The sequence below is a fragment of the Hippichthys cyanospilos genome, chromosome 16 (genome assembly GCF_059441005.1).
Source record: "Hippichthys cyanospilos isolate Australia breed blue-spotted pipefish chromosome 16, RoL_Hcya_1.0, whole genome shotgun sequence".
Taxonomy (NCBI): Eukaryota; Metazoa; Chordata; class Actinopteri; order Syngnathiformes; family Syngnathidae; genus Hippichthys; species Hippichthys cyanospilos.
In genome coordinates, this window is record NC_142384.1 from 8,041,756 (window position 1) to 8,057,443 (window position 15,688).

Below are 15,688 nucleotides of genomic sequence, written 5' to 3' on the forward strand. Positions count from 1 at the left end.
GTGCTTGGTTGAAAAAAATAAATAACAGGAAGTATATAATTGAAAACATGTTGCTCTGTTTGCTGTCATGGTAGCAGAGTTATTTAAGGTTTATTATTGAGATACTTATATGGTCATGCATTCGTGTGTGTTTGGATGGAGAGAATTTCATTGTACAGAAAAACTTGTTTCTACACTGCGCACATCACAATACACATTTTGACTTTGATCAGTTGCTAAGGACGTGTATTTATCAATTTTTTTTAAGGGTGATGAACTTTTCACTTTTTGTCATTTTGACATTTATTACCTTTGTCGTATAAGGCCCTGTATTTTCTGTTGTGACTGGTTTGTTTCTTGATGTCTGTGTCTATACACTTCCTATATATAATTTGCTTTATGTCAAGTAGGATTGATGTCTGACGGTATTTAACCCATTGCCATTATATTTGTCCGTTTTTTAACTTTTATTGTTCAATGAGGCAAAAAATGTTTAAATACTGAATTACGCCAATGAACTTTTTGAAAAATAAATACATTAATTAATTAATTAATTAATACATGGCTTTGCTGTCACACAGAGACAAGCCATATTTTGGTCCAAATACCACAAGTGTCATTAAAATGAATAAATAAGTAAATAAAAATAAAAAAAAATACTACTCTCAGGTTAAATTCCAGGTTCTTAGTGACACATTGTCAACATGTCAAATTAAACCCTCAAGCTCTCATGTTAAGTTGGCTTCATAGTTTTCAACTGAGTCTAATTTGGGAGTCTGGTTTTACAAGTCTAGTTTTCCCATGCGCTCTTTGCTTACTTTGGATTTTTGTGTGTAAAGCTTCCTGCTTTTTCTACTTCCATGTCCTGTCTGCTTCTGGGTCCAAACTGCGCTCCTCATGATAGTAATTTCATAATTTCAGAATTGCATTTGAGCTCACACCTTTATGGGAAATCTTGAATCATCAAATACGATAAAAGATTTGCGCTGAGCGAAACAGAAAAACTCATTGTAAATGGACATTTTAACAGCTCAATAAAATCAAATGGGATGAATTATTCAGCTTGGGTGTTTTTTTTTCCTTTTTTTTTTTAATTTATACAGCCTGCACCTGCAAAAAAAGCGCAACTGCGTCACTGATTGAAAGGATGTGGTGGGGGGTGGGTAGGTGTGAGGGATGAATGGTGTGCTGCAGTGAGCGGGTCCCTCAGGAGCACATTAAGTGAACACTTCTTTTATGTGTAGGTGTGTGATGTCCCTTTTTGTACCAAAAAAAAAAAAAAATCTGCCCTCGCTTCTATAGCAACGAGTTTCAGCGGCTCGATGTTTCGACGTGTAAACTGGGCTCTGCGTGCTCCCTGATAACCGCCATCCTCAAATGCTCCCACACTCATTCAGTGAACCAAAATAATAACAGTTTATTTCATTGCACTGTTGTCTCGTTTTTCATGCCTCTGTATCAACTTGGACTTGAGTGTGTCAGGGATGTATTCACAGTGTTTCAATTTGTCTTCATACAGTAGTATACTCCAGCTTTATTTAAAAATGAATTAAAACTACATGCTGATTTTTTTTTTTTTTTTTTTTTTTTTTTTTTTGCTAGCCACCAGGAGACAATCCACCCATGAAGCAAATGTGTGCATCTGTTCACGGTTTCAATTTATGGAACAACTGTGAAATAGAACTGAAAATATGTAAAAAAAAAAGTGTATAAATTGAATAAGATTTTATCTATCTATCCATCTATCGATCTGTCTATACATGTACACAATCAGAAAACATCATCAATAAAAAATATAGAAAGGATTTATGTACCTTTGAGTGGCGCTTGTTATGCCCATATCCCCTAATAAGGGTAGCCTAGGCTAGGCTAGCTTCATATTTCTTGATCATTTCCAGCTTCGTTTCCATATAAATCTTCTTACTTCTCTCTTTAACATCACCAGCAATCTTGGGACCCATGGCTAACCCTTTCAAGTTGGGACTAATCAGTGAAACGCACAATAAATACGGCTTTGAACCACTCACGATAGAGCAAAGCTTTACCATTCCATCATTTTGAAACGAGTGAGGGCAACCAATAGCAGACCAGCATTTTAGTGACACGTTGCATGGAGGCATTGGCGGCAATAGAAAATAAGTGCAATTACCTAAAAACGCCTGCAGATGAAGACAAAACAACACAAATACAGGCAACTCCTAGGATCATGACAGTTGTTTTTGTCACAAAGCGGGGAAAGTACCTTAAAGAGGGGACAAAAAAACTCAGTATTCCACATCGCAACATGAAAAAAACGCAAGCCAGGGATGCTGTAACCCAGGGGTCCACTGTACCATCTTTCTGCATAAATATCTGATGTTACGACCTGTGGCTTATAGTCCGAAAAATACGGTATTTTCTCACAAGGCTTCAAGTAGAAAAACACAACAGCGTTGAAGAACAAATTGAATTTATGAAAATATTTTTCAATCTCAGTTTTGATCTCCCCTTTTAGGAGAATTCAACTGATTTCAAAGGGCTTTTAAGTCATCTCTGACCTCTGTTGGCAAAGGCCAGCCATTGCAACAATATGATTAACAGTCGCCTGCGTGTGGGCTCGCTCCCACCCGCATGCAAGAGTTGCTTTATCGAAACAACATCGCGAGTGAGACGAATTAGACGGCTAATTAGACCAGAGACCCGACAGAAATTGCCCTAAAAGGTACTATATCACCGGGCCCAAAAAATACAAAGCACTGCAATAATAATAGTGCTGTGTCACTTTTTTTTTCTCCTCTTCTTCGGAAATGCTTTCAGCTTGCTTACAGCACTTTTCTCCAGCATTTAGTAACTTGAAATGCAATTACTGGACTTATTCAGATGGCCGCCACTGCAAGGATCATTTAGTCACTGGTAATTAACAAATAATAAGTTAATCATGCCTTTAAAGTCAAATCCACCACCACAAGCTACAATGTGGATGAATTGATTCCAGACACTAAATGTCACTCATAAAATCTTTGTCAACAGGCAATTTGTTTTTGGTCAGTATTCAGTTTTGCTAGCATAAACTGCACATTTGTGTAAGGCTACTTTGTTAAAAAGTGATCATGAGGAACAGCAACGGTGTTAGGCTGTCAGCCTCGCAGAATCATTCACAGTAGTGTACATTGATTGTAAATTGACAGGCTTCGTCTGGGGCAATTGAAAGCTGCAAAATGCTATGCGCTGTTTAAGAGGTGCTTGACTGAAAAAATTATCTCACAGGAAGTACAACATTGAAAAAGGTATTCTTAGCTCATCAGATAAAAAATTGCATGACCAATGACTGTCCATATGTATAAAACTTAAAAGCATACAATAGAAAAGTCACAATAGCACAATTTATCAGCAGGTTGCTTCATGTTCCAATTAATCTGCTCTTCATTTGAGACGCAAAATGGACTGTTTCTCTCATGACATTAAATTAGATTTGCAGATAATTTCCGAAACTTTGTTAAATTGCACGCAGCCCCTGAACGACAACTGTGAGTATACACACAGTCTTTTTTTTCCAAATTATATCCCCGTGGGTTGTGTAGAGGCATTCAATCGTCATAATGCTTCTCAAAAGTTATGTTTATCTGCTCAAGAGTTCTGGGAGCGCAGAATAAGCAAGGAATTCTTTGAAATGCATCAATGAAGTAGAATAACACTTTGGGAGTGTTTGAGGTGAGACATTAACATTGTAGCATGATTAAAAAAAGTTTCAAAAAGTTTTATTTTGATGCTACGTGCCCTTTAAACATTCACCAAATGTTGAGGCATCACAATGGTTAAATCCAGATTCATGCAAAGGAGCTTGCTAATATTGACTGACAAATTTGGTCACCGGCACATTTTTGGCACGGTCGCTTGAACATTGCAAGTCAAATTAGCGGTTGAGAGTGGAACCGCGTGTTGTGTTCGTGACAGATGGGCAGTTGGAATCGGAAAGCAGTGTTAAACTCTCTTCTCACATGCACATGCAAACACACGTACACCTGATTTCATCATTGATTTATTTTTGCCGCTGTGCATATTTGAAACGTGCGAGCTTCAGGCAAGGCGGATGCCGGGAGGAGTTTTGTGGGGGTGGTGGTGGTGGGGGTGTTGGTGTATACCGATGTGGAGTGGATACGTCTTGTGTGCACCAAAGCCTCTGATAAAGCCACTGAAATGCTTCCTAAGCTTTACACTTACTCCAAAACATGTCATCTAGGATTAAGTTTTAAGCCCTGCTTGCTGAAAAACTATTAAAGGCTCGTCTTTTTTTTTTTTTTTTTTAAATGTCCTTGCCGCTTTGAGAAAACAGTTTGAGTTTTAGCAATTGGGAAACAAGTGTGAATGGCCTAGCAATGTAAATTCAGCGCGCCGTTCGTGTTTCTCATTTTCCTTGCCTATGTTGTAAGTGAATGTAGTTCGTCGGGTGAGTGAAAAGTAAAGTTGGTAATGAAGGAAAAATGTGTAAAAAGCTGAAAGAGCACTTAGTGGGTGAACTATGTGTGAAAATTGAGCCTGAAAGCCTTGTCTCCCGCTGTCTCATCTGTTAAAAGCGAGGGTATTCACCTTTCTAACATACCTAGTCTGGTGAAAAAACACACCAGTGTCATTCACTCTCCTAAAAAGTACATTTGGGTAGTGACAACTTGGAGCTGCCTGACATGTTCAGCACCAGTCAAAAGTATGAAAACACCCTTTAGTTGAGTGTTTTTTCCATCACCACTTATTTTTAGATATACTGTACTGTAGTACTTAATTCAATGACGATGAAGAAATACTGTATTAGGAGAAACAAAGACAATGTTACTCATAACAGAAAGCTTTTTCATGTACTTTCTTCACATATTGGACCTACTTGCAAATAAAAATGAAATTCAAACAAATGTTTAGAATAAATGCTAAAAACATATTTAGGACGTTTTTTTCACAAAACTAAGTTTACTGTATGTCGTGCAGATTAGGTCTTTGACAGACAACCAAAACACATTTTCCTACCTCTATGTATCATAGAGCATTTTAAATGGACTCGAATGTAAATTTAGAATATACCAATACCTCAGTATTTATTGTCAGAGACATAAGTCTGATTTTATGAAATTGTGTTCTTATAATACCACGGGGTGTTAATGAGCATATCATGTAGCATTATTGGAAAATTTATACACGCACATTCGAATGTACTTGTATGAATATGTTGATACGTATTAGCAAGTATGTTCGATTGTAATCACAAGTACGTCGGATTGTATTTTCAAACGTACTTGTATGTACTTTCCACTGAGTTTACCGGTCAATATCGTTTATCCTACATTGGCAGCTCCTCGTGTCTGTTCCAATTTGAAGCGGAAAGTTTCATCATATTTTGCGCGGCGGTGAACTAAACCCACACCCTCACCTTTTCTCACAGTGTGATTAGAAGCCTTTCTCCAGACAAGTGACAAGGGTTGTGCTCCGTATATGTGGACGTGTAAAAGATGTTGAGCCCTATTATTATATTCCGAGCTCTGGGGGAATATCTTTGCGTGTTGGCTCACTGTCAGTCCATCGCACAACAATGGAAGCCAGGCTCACCTCCATTGGCCCTCGACTATTTTTTTTCTTCTTCTCTGAATCAATTCTCAATGGTCGCCTTCAGTAAGCTCATTAGGCTCTCGCTAGGCACCAACTCCATTACAGCTGCATAATTACCACACTTCTGCCTACAAAGCTCTCCACTCCCCCGCCCTCCTGTTTCCAAAGAAGCACCTTCATTCCGAGCCCGACAATGATTATTGTTATGATACATCACTTGGGAGCTGAGAGCCGGAAACATTCTTTACTTTGCTTTGGATCACATCTACAAGCTGCGCGCTTGTGTTCTTAGATTAGCTACTTATCGGTGATTACGACAACAGCTCTTTCAAAAACTGCTTATTCCGGTTGCAAAGCTGCGGGAAATTCAGTACTACTATTGAGTTCCTACTTATAAGTCGTTTGAAGTTGAGATTTTCCATTGCAGTTCGCATTAAATGTTCCTCGTGTATATTGGTGGTGTACGTGACGTGATGCGTTTTTACCAAATCAGGTTTATGGCTCTGATGAATGATATCGAAAGCGACATTCGTATACTGTATTCTAATTCTACTCTTAATTCTGTTTAAAGTGATATATAATATATGGCGGTAGCTCAAAAATGAGTTATAGCAATTTTAATGGAACTTATTTGTTTATGGCTTTACCGGGATGCGATGTCGCTAACTCGTTGGATAGAAAAATGATGCGCATTGTTTACACATCCCCTGTTTAATTTTCATATATATTTCAAGTGCAATTTTAATATCTTGGCTGCTGAGAAAGGAAAGTTGAGACGTTAAACCTTGTTTTTTGGAAATCCCCAAACTGACATCTCCAGCAACGTTCATCGTGAAATATGCAAGGTTGCTGACAGGGTGGACATTTTTGGACGAATCTTTGCATTTGATAAGTACATAGTTGACCTCAAAATAACGATTCATTAATTATTCTCCCCAAGATGTCTTCAAGAGATCCCAACGAAGACAAAACCGATATGTAGACCTTTTTTGTGTTTTCATAAATCATACAAAAATAATATGAATGCAGGGTTCTGAAAAAAAATTGTCCCCTTATAAGAAGACTCGAATTTCATTATTCCTCTGCATTTTTTATGACTGAGTGATTCTGATGAGGCACTTCACATTTATAGTGACCCGGGAACATGACATATGGAGCTTTTCATTTGATCTCTATTGTCTGAATGTAGCACGTCCTTGTTCACATTGGCTGCACATACCTAATGGACTCGCTCGCCTTCAGCAGGTTTGCCAGTGTGTGAAATTTACATTACATATTTGTTTCATTTACATATGTTCCTCCGCACTCACATATGAAATTGTACGCGGCTATACGCTCACATGAAAGCATGCATTTGTTTGGATCGCAACCATGTGGGTGCGCCTTGTGTGTAAATAAATGCACAGATGGGATTGGGGTGGCGAGAGCAGGGAGGGTTGCAGTGGGAGATTTTTTCTTTTTTTTTTGCCCTCGCAGCAGGTGCAAAAGACTAATATGAAGATAATTGAAAAACAACACCCATATATACCATACAGCCAAATTATTAGGTACACCAACATCATCCAAAATGCTGATTTTTTTTTGACAGCTGCATATAAGTTGAATGAATGGATGTTGCCAATGTGGACTAAATTCAGTGCATGAAACCATATTTATTAGTGTTTTCAAATATATTCAAACGTATTTGTGACTGAACATACTAGTAGGTCCATTCAAGCATACTTGCAAATACATTCAATCGTACTCATAAAATAAATGCTCAAACATAGCATTTATTTCCTTAATGCAATGGGGTGTTTACAAGCATACACATTAGCATTATAGAAATGAAAACTGTTTTTAGTATTTGCTGCATATTTGCAAGTACAGTAACGTACTGTACATTCAAATGTATTCACAGGTATGTTCAAATGTATACGCAAACACATTCTAACTAATTCACAAGTACGTTCCGATGCATTTTCAAGCATGTTTGAACGTGTTTGCAAGTACGTTTGAATGCACTTATAAGTAGCTTTGAATGATTTTGCAAGTCAAAAATGTTTACTCCAGGATGGCAACTCCACACTTCTGTACCAATGGGATTGGAGTACAGGGGTGTGAAGTTCTACACACTTTTTTTTTCCTGCTCTGTTATCGTGAAATCCCCTTTTCCCCCAAGTATTTTTATGTTCCCTGCCCATTTTTTTTTTTTTTTTTACTGTTCATATATTTTCTTTTAAGTTACTTGCTGTGGAAATTTTCATTTGATGCAGTTTATGTTTCCGTATCTCCTAATTACTGCAATTTTACAAACTGTAGCTCCATGAATTATTCACTTTCAAATTAATGGAAATATAAGATGTATGCAAAATCCTGGCTAAGAACCTTTTATGTTGATTCACAGCAAAATCTGATACTGTATGTTCCTCTTTTGTCTATTTCTCACCCTTCTTTCGTCCAGTCTGAATCCATTGTGTGGTTTGAGCCCTTTCTACAGCTTCTATCTGGCAAACAGTAAAGTCATTTTAGCCTACAGAATAAGTAGCCATGTATAATTTTGTTATTCTTTGAGTAAAAGGGCCATTATTGCCGTTGTAATTTGCAGTTGGTAAAACACTGGAGAGTCATTTAGAATGGCGCAAACAAACAATTGCAGATGCAGACCATGCATTTCTGTTTATCTGACATTTTCCTTACACCACATCGACTGGATCTCATTAGATTGCCCAAGTACACTTTAATGAAATGTGAGTGTATATGAAAAACAGCCAATCCCAACTTCAAGGGACCAGAGTGGATCTCATGTAAACTTGTGCCTCGGCTGACAAGCCTTAAGGCGCCGCGAGCCCTTCGGAAAGCCGAGTTTCATTAAACCCGTCCGAGGTGGACGGCGCAATCCCACCGCGACCCCGCCTTCCTGTTTACCTCGCCGAGGACTCCCAGTGGGAGAGCATCTCACACTGGAGTGTGTGCTGGGGAAAAATGACATTTTCAATCCAACCCACACATGTAAGAGTGACTCAACAAGCACTTAGCGCCTGGGTCCAGCACCTCTCCGAACATGTTTTATTAAATGTTACTGGTAGCCAGAAAATACCGTCAAAAAAAAAATCGATAAAGAGGAGCTTTATCCGGGCCAGCTGGTAAGAATATTTAAACGCCAAATTGCCACTAGGGGTTCTCAACGGGGATGTGGAAATAAAAATGAGAAAAGAGTGTGAGCAAATCAAAAGGGAATAGTGCGGGGGCCTATAGGGATGCCTTTTAGGATTACCTGACACCCTTCACTGAAACACTCTCATACTCTAACATTTTTAAGTCAAACAAAAGAGACATATGGTGCAGTGTTTTTTTGGGGGTGGGATGTATGTTTGGTTAGTGAAAAAGCATATGAAACACTTGCATTAGAATAGAAAATCTGTCATTTGTGGCTCATTTGTAGAGCAGTTTGCAATTCTTTCTAGTACAGCGCCGTGCTGTAATTAGACAGAGTTGGGTATTTTACAAATTTGTGCTGGTCCGTCATTCATCATTTGTCGGCGCCCTGGGCCCTTTTCCGTGGTCACTTCACCATCTTTTTTAAAACCGAACTAATCTGTAATGGTTGGTATATTGGCCTGGCATTTTATTTTACACATGCTACTGTTGTCTATCAACCATCCGGTGGGCATTTTACAAATTTCCACTTGTTTGTCATTCGTCATTTGTCAACAAAACCGGGGTCCGTCAGTGTCTGAGTCTGTCATTTCCCGATGGAAAGCCCACCTCTGCCGACGATTGACAAATCAGATGGACGAAAAGCCACTTTCAATGCTTGTCTTGCTTTCTCTTTGTTTTTAAGGTTTCTCGCCATTTGTTGGCAATCTGTCAGTGACAAACTGCTGGACTTCCCAACTCTTAAACCCTTATGTAGTATTTTGATCAATTTTGGGTATTTTCTTCCACATCATTAGTATTTTAGCCAAGAAATGGCACACTCATGGTAGCGTGATAGCTAAGTTGTCGTGCCATAATGCCATCTCCTGGGTGAAATTTCAGCTCCCTGGTGTCTTCTTGCAATGCTTTCCCTTTATGAAATGCCTTTGATGTAAAGATCAAAGGATCAAAATATCACACAAGAGTTAACTAGGCAATGTCCATTATTATATTCTGACTATATGGTAACTCTGTGCAAAAATATTGCAATACCACACTATTTAAATTGCAGCTTGAAATGTCTTTTAAAAAATCTTAGGAACAGGAAAAGCAAATTTTCCATGCAAAACAAACTATTGTATTTTAGACAACATATTTAATATTCAGTACTTCAAAATCGTATTGTATTCAATTTCAAAAAAGAGGAGAGGATAAAACAGTGACTGGCCTCAAGTTATCTTCAAAGAGGCGGCTTGTTGACTCAACTCCAAGCAACCATTCATATTGTGCCCTGTTTAGATGTCCCCTCAAAATGATAGTACTCCCCTATGACAAACGTTTGAAACCATGACTTTTTAAAACCACGATAAAAAAAAGTTTTTATTAATTAGTCGGAAGATATCTTGCAAGCAATATAAACCCATCTCTTGTCTCGCACATGCTCTCCCCATTGTTACTTTTTAAACATCTCTCTTCCTACTCTTTACATCTTTTGCCGGCATTTGTGTGTGCATCTAAATTTCCTGGACTGGACACTGCGCCCCCTCCTTGGGAGTACAAGAATTGGCCGAGCTAACGTTTGCTCACGATCTCGCAAGGGGCCCTCGCTTGTTCCGAGGTGAATACATTACTTGAGGGGGTGATTAAATGAGAACATTGCAGAGGAGGTGATAGATGAAAAGAGAGCGAAGGAGCACAAGAAGCACGAGAGCGAAGGAGAAACCGGGCGGCGGCGAAGTGAAAATTAGCAAGTGGGTGTAGGAGAGGGAGGCTGACCGAGAGTAAAAGACATATCATGGGAAAAAATGCAGGAGCGTTTTGGTTGAGCTGCATTACAAATATAATTATAACAAAAATGCTTGATTATTCACTGCTAGGAAGGCGTCAGCCTCACAGTATCAACATGAGGTCACATGAGCACATTACTGTATTTTGTAAAGAAAAAATCTCATCCTTTCAAATGCTATGTAACAATAGAGTGAAATATATCATTGACTTCTTAATTGGTAGTTCATACAGTACAACATTACACAGACAGGTGGTCCTCGATCTATAGCGGCGTTATTTGAATAACAATAGCAACGATATGTGGAGAATTTCCATCAATATCTGTCACAGCACACTTATTTTTTGTTTCCCTTGAAAATAGGAGGGTTTTTTTCAATTGTTTGGTACAGTTTATCGGTCACATTAAAGCGGAAGTTAAAACTAGAGTTTTCTTTACAGTTACTGTATGTTCTCTTTACACCCACTTGTGTCAAAATGGTATTTTGGCTAATATGGCGTTTGTGGATTATGAATTTAGAAGCAAAATACTTTTATCCATTTACTGGGCGGCCATATTGCAACTTGCACCTTAAATCATTCGTTGCCGATTGCTAGGGTTAGCTTCCCAAAAATGCCCACAGTAACTGAAATTCGTGACCTTTTTGGGGCTTTGGTTCCCTTTCTTAGTTCATATCATTTAAATACGTAAAATCTACATTTTCTTTGTCTGGTCTGACAAGAGAAGGAAAAATATCAAGAGAAATAGCAAGGGAACTTTGTCATAGATATGGTCTTTAATAACAGTCTATTTAGTAGAGGTTATTTTTTTTTTTTGCTTTTGTGACGTAAACCTGGTTTTCCCATTGTTGGTTGTTGGGCTACTGTAATGTCTTTTTCTGTTGAAAAGAAGCGGCAAAACAGCTGCTCCCTCAGATGGGTAGAACCCAATGGATTTTGCAACTTAATTCATATTGGTCAAACATCATAATAATCAAAATTCTGTTTTTAGACTGGTGGTGTGCACGGAACATATGTTGCAAAGAAAAGTTTAAATACCTGATTCACATTCCATAAATAAAATTATCACAATATCGTGTTTAGATTAATATGGCCGCAAAAAAAAAAAAAAAAAAGTCCTGAATATTTTCGACAACTTCCCCTTTAAGATGCAAACAACTTTGAAATGATTGAAATCAATATTTCTTATATAATAGGAACAGTCACATTTGTGCAGGGGTGTGTAGACTTTTTATATGCGCTGTATGGGACTTGTGATTAGCTGGTGATGCCCACTCACAACACTAATGAGCGCTACAGCTATAAAAATTGATGAATAGATATTTAACAGCTGAGACAAGCGCTTGAATGTGTGAAAAAATGTCATCGCTATCATTTTTTTTTTTGCTTGTTTCATTAAAAACATGACTCTTTGATGATCTCAGCCAGGATTCAGATCCAGAACTATTTTGACGCATATTTTCATTATGAACACTCACAGCCTCACAGCAAATGTCATTTTGTGTTCAAGCGGCGCATACACGTGACATGTCAACACGCATGAAGTAAGCGTGATGTTTTTAATGATGTGTGCGTCTATTTTTACAGTATCGGTGAAGGAGAGCTCGGGAAGGAGAGCGTGGCTCCATCAGTCACCGAGATGGGCGTGCCTGGCCCGTTCGGCGGCCTCGGCGGCGGCCCATATTAAAGGCATTAAACACCGGGCCCGGCTCGTCATTAATCAGCCGGCGGGGACGACAGCGCCGCTCGGCTATCGGGCTCCTGCATCGCCGCGTGCCCGGCGGGGCTGTCCCGGCACCAGGTAATATTCCTTTTCCGCAGATAACGCCGTGATCGATCGACCCCGGTTTCTCTGATTCCGAACGCCGCCGTCACGGCGAGGCTTTATCGGGGATGCCCGACTGAGCACTTTTAGGAGATTCATGACCGGCCATGATTTTTGAGCTCAAAAAAGATGTGCGTCCAGCAACTGATCACAATTTTCATACCGCTTGTCACTTTAGGAACGAGTAATGACAACCCATTTTTTTTAGACCATTACGCGCAACGCTGAAATCAAAAAGTCGTTGATCTTTTTGAAATTTCAACCTGTACGTTGGTGGCACATGAAAATGCTAAAAGTTTGCGTAATATCTGTGTTGTAAGTGTGGAAGCACTGCCATCCAATGGTCTCATTTGTCTCTACTGTGCTCAATTGGCTCATATTAGGTAAGCATTAGTCAAGGGTGTCAGCTACCCTCCATAATAATGAGATATTAATAAAAAATATGAGAAAAAAATTGAGAAAAGAATGCAGTTTTATCCAATTATTCAATTGATTGGGAAAATAACCCAAAGAATAATCGATTCTTAAGACTTATTTACTCTTACTAACTTTAGGTAATTAGGTACTAACATAATCAATGACTTTATCCATTCATTTATCCATCCATTTTCTATAGCCGCTTATAAAGTAATTGACTTACTTTTGACTTTAGTATCTGGGGAATCGATTACTTTTACAATAAAATTGTGTACCCTAGTACTTACTTACCTAAAGTACTTGATAACTTTTACACTCAATTTCCAAAAGTAATTGTTTACTACAGTGCGTAATACATTTTTAGACCCACCTTTAACCACTTTTGAAAAAACAAAAAAAAAGTAAAAAATAATATCTAAATAATATAAGTACCAGTGATTGAATATCGACTAAAAAATATGTCTATGAGACTGAATGAGTTCATTAAGATTTGTAATGAATAAATCTAATGAATCACATTTTAATCTCACCTTAATATTTCTGAGAAAAAAAACTGGGGTTGGTGGTTGTTGTTTAATCATCCAGTCGGTAATATTAGCCCTGTTCCTCCTTTTGTTTTTAACTAAGTATCCCTAAAAGCTGACACCTCATCCATAAGCAGTGTCCTTAATTTTAGGAAGCTGACAGGAAACTACACATTAGTTCATGCATACTCTTGTGATTGTGAGCGATGCGCACATCAGTCCCATAATTGCTACAGTTAGTGTTTCCTTTTTGATGAATGCGCCTTCATTAAGGCTCCTTGAGGAGGAGGCAGGTGTCAGGCTAAAGTCAATTGAGGTGGGACGCGGGGCGCCTGATCGGCTGGGTTGCTTCTGCATCACTAGATGTCGCTCTTCCGATTGGGTCTGGGCTTGAGGCTGGCAGCAAAAGCAGGTGAGCAGGTCGCATGGGGAGCAGAGTTGGGGAAGGCTGTTGTTGTCGTTTTGAGAGCAGAGGAACCCCCCCCCCCCCCCCCCCCCCCCCCCCCCCCCAAAAAAAAAAAAAAAAAAAAGAGAAATGCAAGCTGCATTCTACAGATATAAATATACATTAAAATCATAGGTGAGGTGTGAACCAGCTCTCCCCTTTTCACTTCACCACTTTGCCATTCCTTTCTGGTTTCGTTGAGATATGCTCTGAGCCCCCCCTCCACAAATGTTCGTGCTCTTGATTACCTTCTCTTCCATACGGACGTGCCACGAAGGTTATTTTGTTTTTGCATCGGCGGGTCAGAAACAACAGTGGGAGCATTCGCCCACAGGCGGCTTTATCTCAGCCAACGTAACGAGATTTTTGAGAATCCCGCCGGAAGTGCCCAGCGTGTTACATGGACATGAGAGCAGGAGGTCTTTGGAACATTTTCCCATCAATCCTAAAAAAATTGTAGATGCTTGCGTTTGTGCTAAATTGGAAGCACAATCATTGCAATGATTCTAGTTTTTGCTGAGTACACACCTACACATGATATTTAACAACCTATATATATATATATATATATAATATATATATATATATATATATATATATATATAATATAGGGTTAGTATGCAGACACACACACACACACACACAACACACACACACACACACACACACACACACACAACCGAGAGCGGGCCGTCCAAAATATGACCCCTGGGCCATTTGCGGCCACTCATCCACAATTTTGAAGCCCAGCATATGCCAGAAATCAGTGACGAGCCGTGCGTATCAACCATCAGTGATATTATTTATTCCTACCTAAATGAATATGCCTCATAATAACATCAATCTTAAAATAAGAGGCTAATCAAGCAAAATTTAATTTCCAGTGCATTTAAAATGAAATATTTGTAGTATTTTTTTGTTGAAATTGATAGCGTTGATTCAATAACTCATAAACATGACAAAAACCTATTAAAAATACAAATCATGGATCTGCACAGTGTCTCGTCATTTGGAAATACAATCCACCCTTCTTTCTTTCCTCAAGAAGAGGTCCATCGGCAAGTCTTTCTCTCTGAACATAGAGGCTAATGTTGAAAGCTGTGTCTTACTTTTGTTTTAATCCCAAAAATGATAGTCTAATTGTTTTTGTGATCACCCCATCACTCCTTCAATCAACAATAATCGGCTAGTAAGTTTGTCATACAGTTATGTGATCGTTTTACTCGATGATTGTATTAATCAATGGAATAATCAATTTAAAAAATATTCGATAGTGGTAGCAGATCACATTTCTATTTCCACCACTATTTCTTTGCGGGTTTTTATTTCGTCACATGCTGATGTTATTCCTAATCCGGGATCTATGACGGTTTAAAAAAAATTGTTACCGGGATGTGTGTAATACATCTTTCTTCTGTTTTGGTTGTCTGGATAATTACTTATTAATCACCATAGCATAGCATGGCTGCGGTTTAAGATGCATTCAAATTCCTTGGTCCGATTCACAAGTTGAATTTTTCCGAGTCGATCAGTTGAATAGTGCTGTTAGACATCAACTGCAAATGTGACCCGGCCAAGATAAATCTGTTCCTCCTTCGGAGTTTTAACTATGAAATCCACAATACAACTGAGCTTGCCTTCCCACTGACCGAAGCTGATCGTGCAGCGCTCAGTCTGTAATAAAAGTAAATGTTCAAATTCCTGTTTGCCAAGGTAGCAGTTGGCTTATTAGGTAATGTGTCAAAACAGAAAAGCCCTAATAGGCTGAAATGGACAGATATGCTACAGGAGGCAGAAATACTTCAATTGATTTTCTTCCCTGCGCATGTATGCTATACGCTGAGAAAAACACATTTATATACTGATTTAATGTCTCTCTAAAGCCTTGTGCTCTGATTTTGTCACACATTTTGTCACACTTCTTGTTGCTTTTGCACGCCTTCTGTTCATTTCCATCGCTTCTTGTCACTTCCTCGCCTTGTTTTGTTGCTTTCTCTTCGTCTCGCGCGCTCCATACTTAGCTCG

The 15,688-nt window shown here is 38.8% G+C and overlaps 1 protein-coding gene across 9 annotated transcripts in view; it reads left to right on the top strand.

Moving 5' to 3' along the window:
* The window catches only part of adgrl1a (adhesion G protein-coupled receptor L1a), a 262,467-nt gene that overhangs the window by 23,345 nt on the left and 223,434 nt on the right, over positions 1-15,688 (top strand). For all 9 annotated transcript variants that reach the window (XM_088436417.1, XM_088436416.1, XM_088436415.1 and 6 more), the window contains exon 4: positions 12,040-12,253. The gene's annotated coding sequence lies outside the window, so the exon portion shown is untranslated. The remainder of the gene's footprint in view (positions 1-12,039; positions 12,254-15,688) is intronic.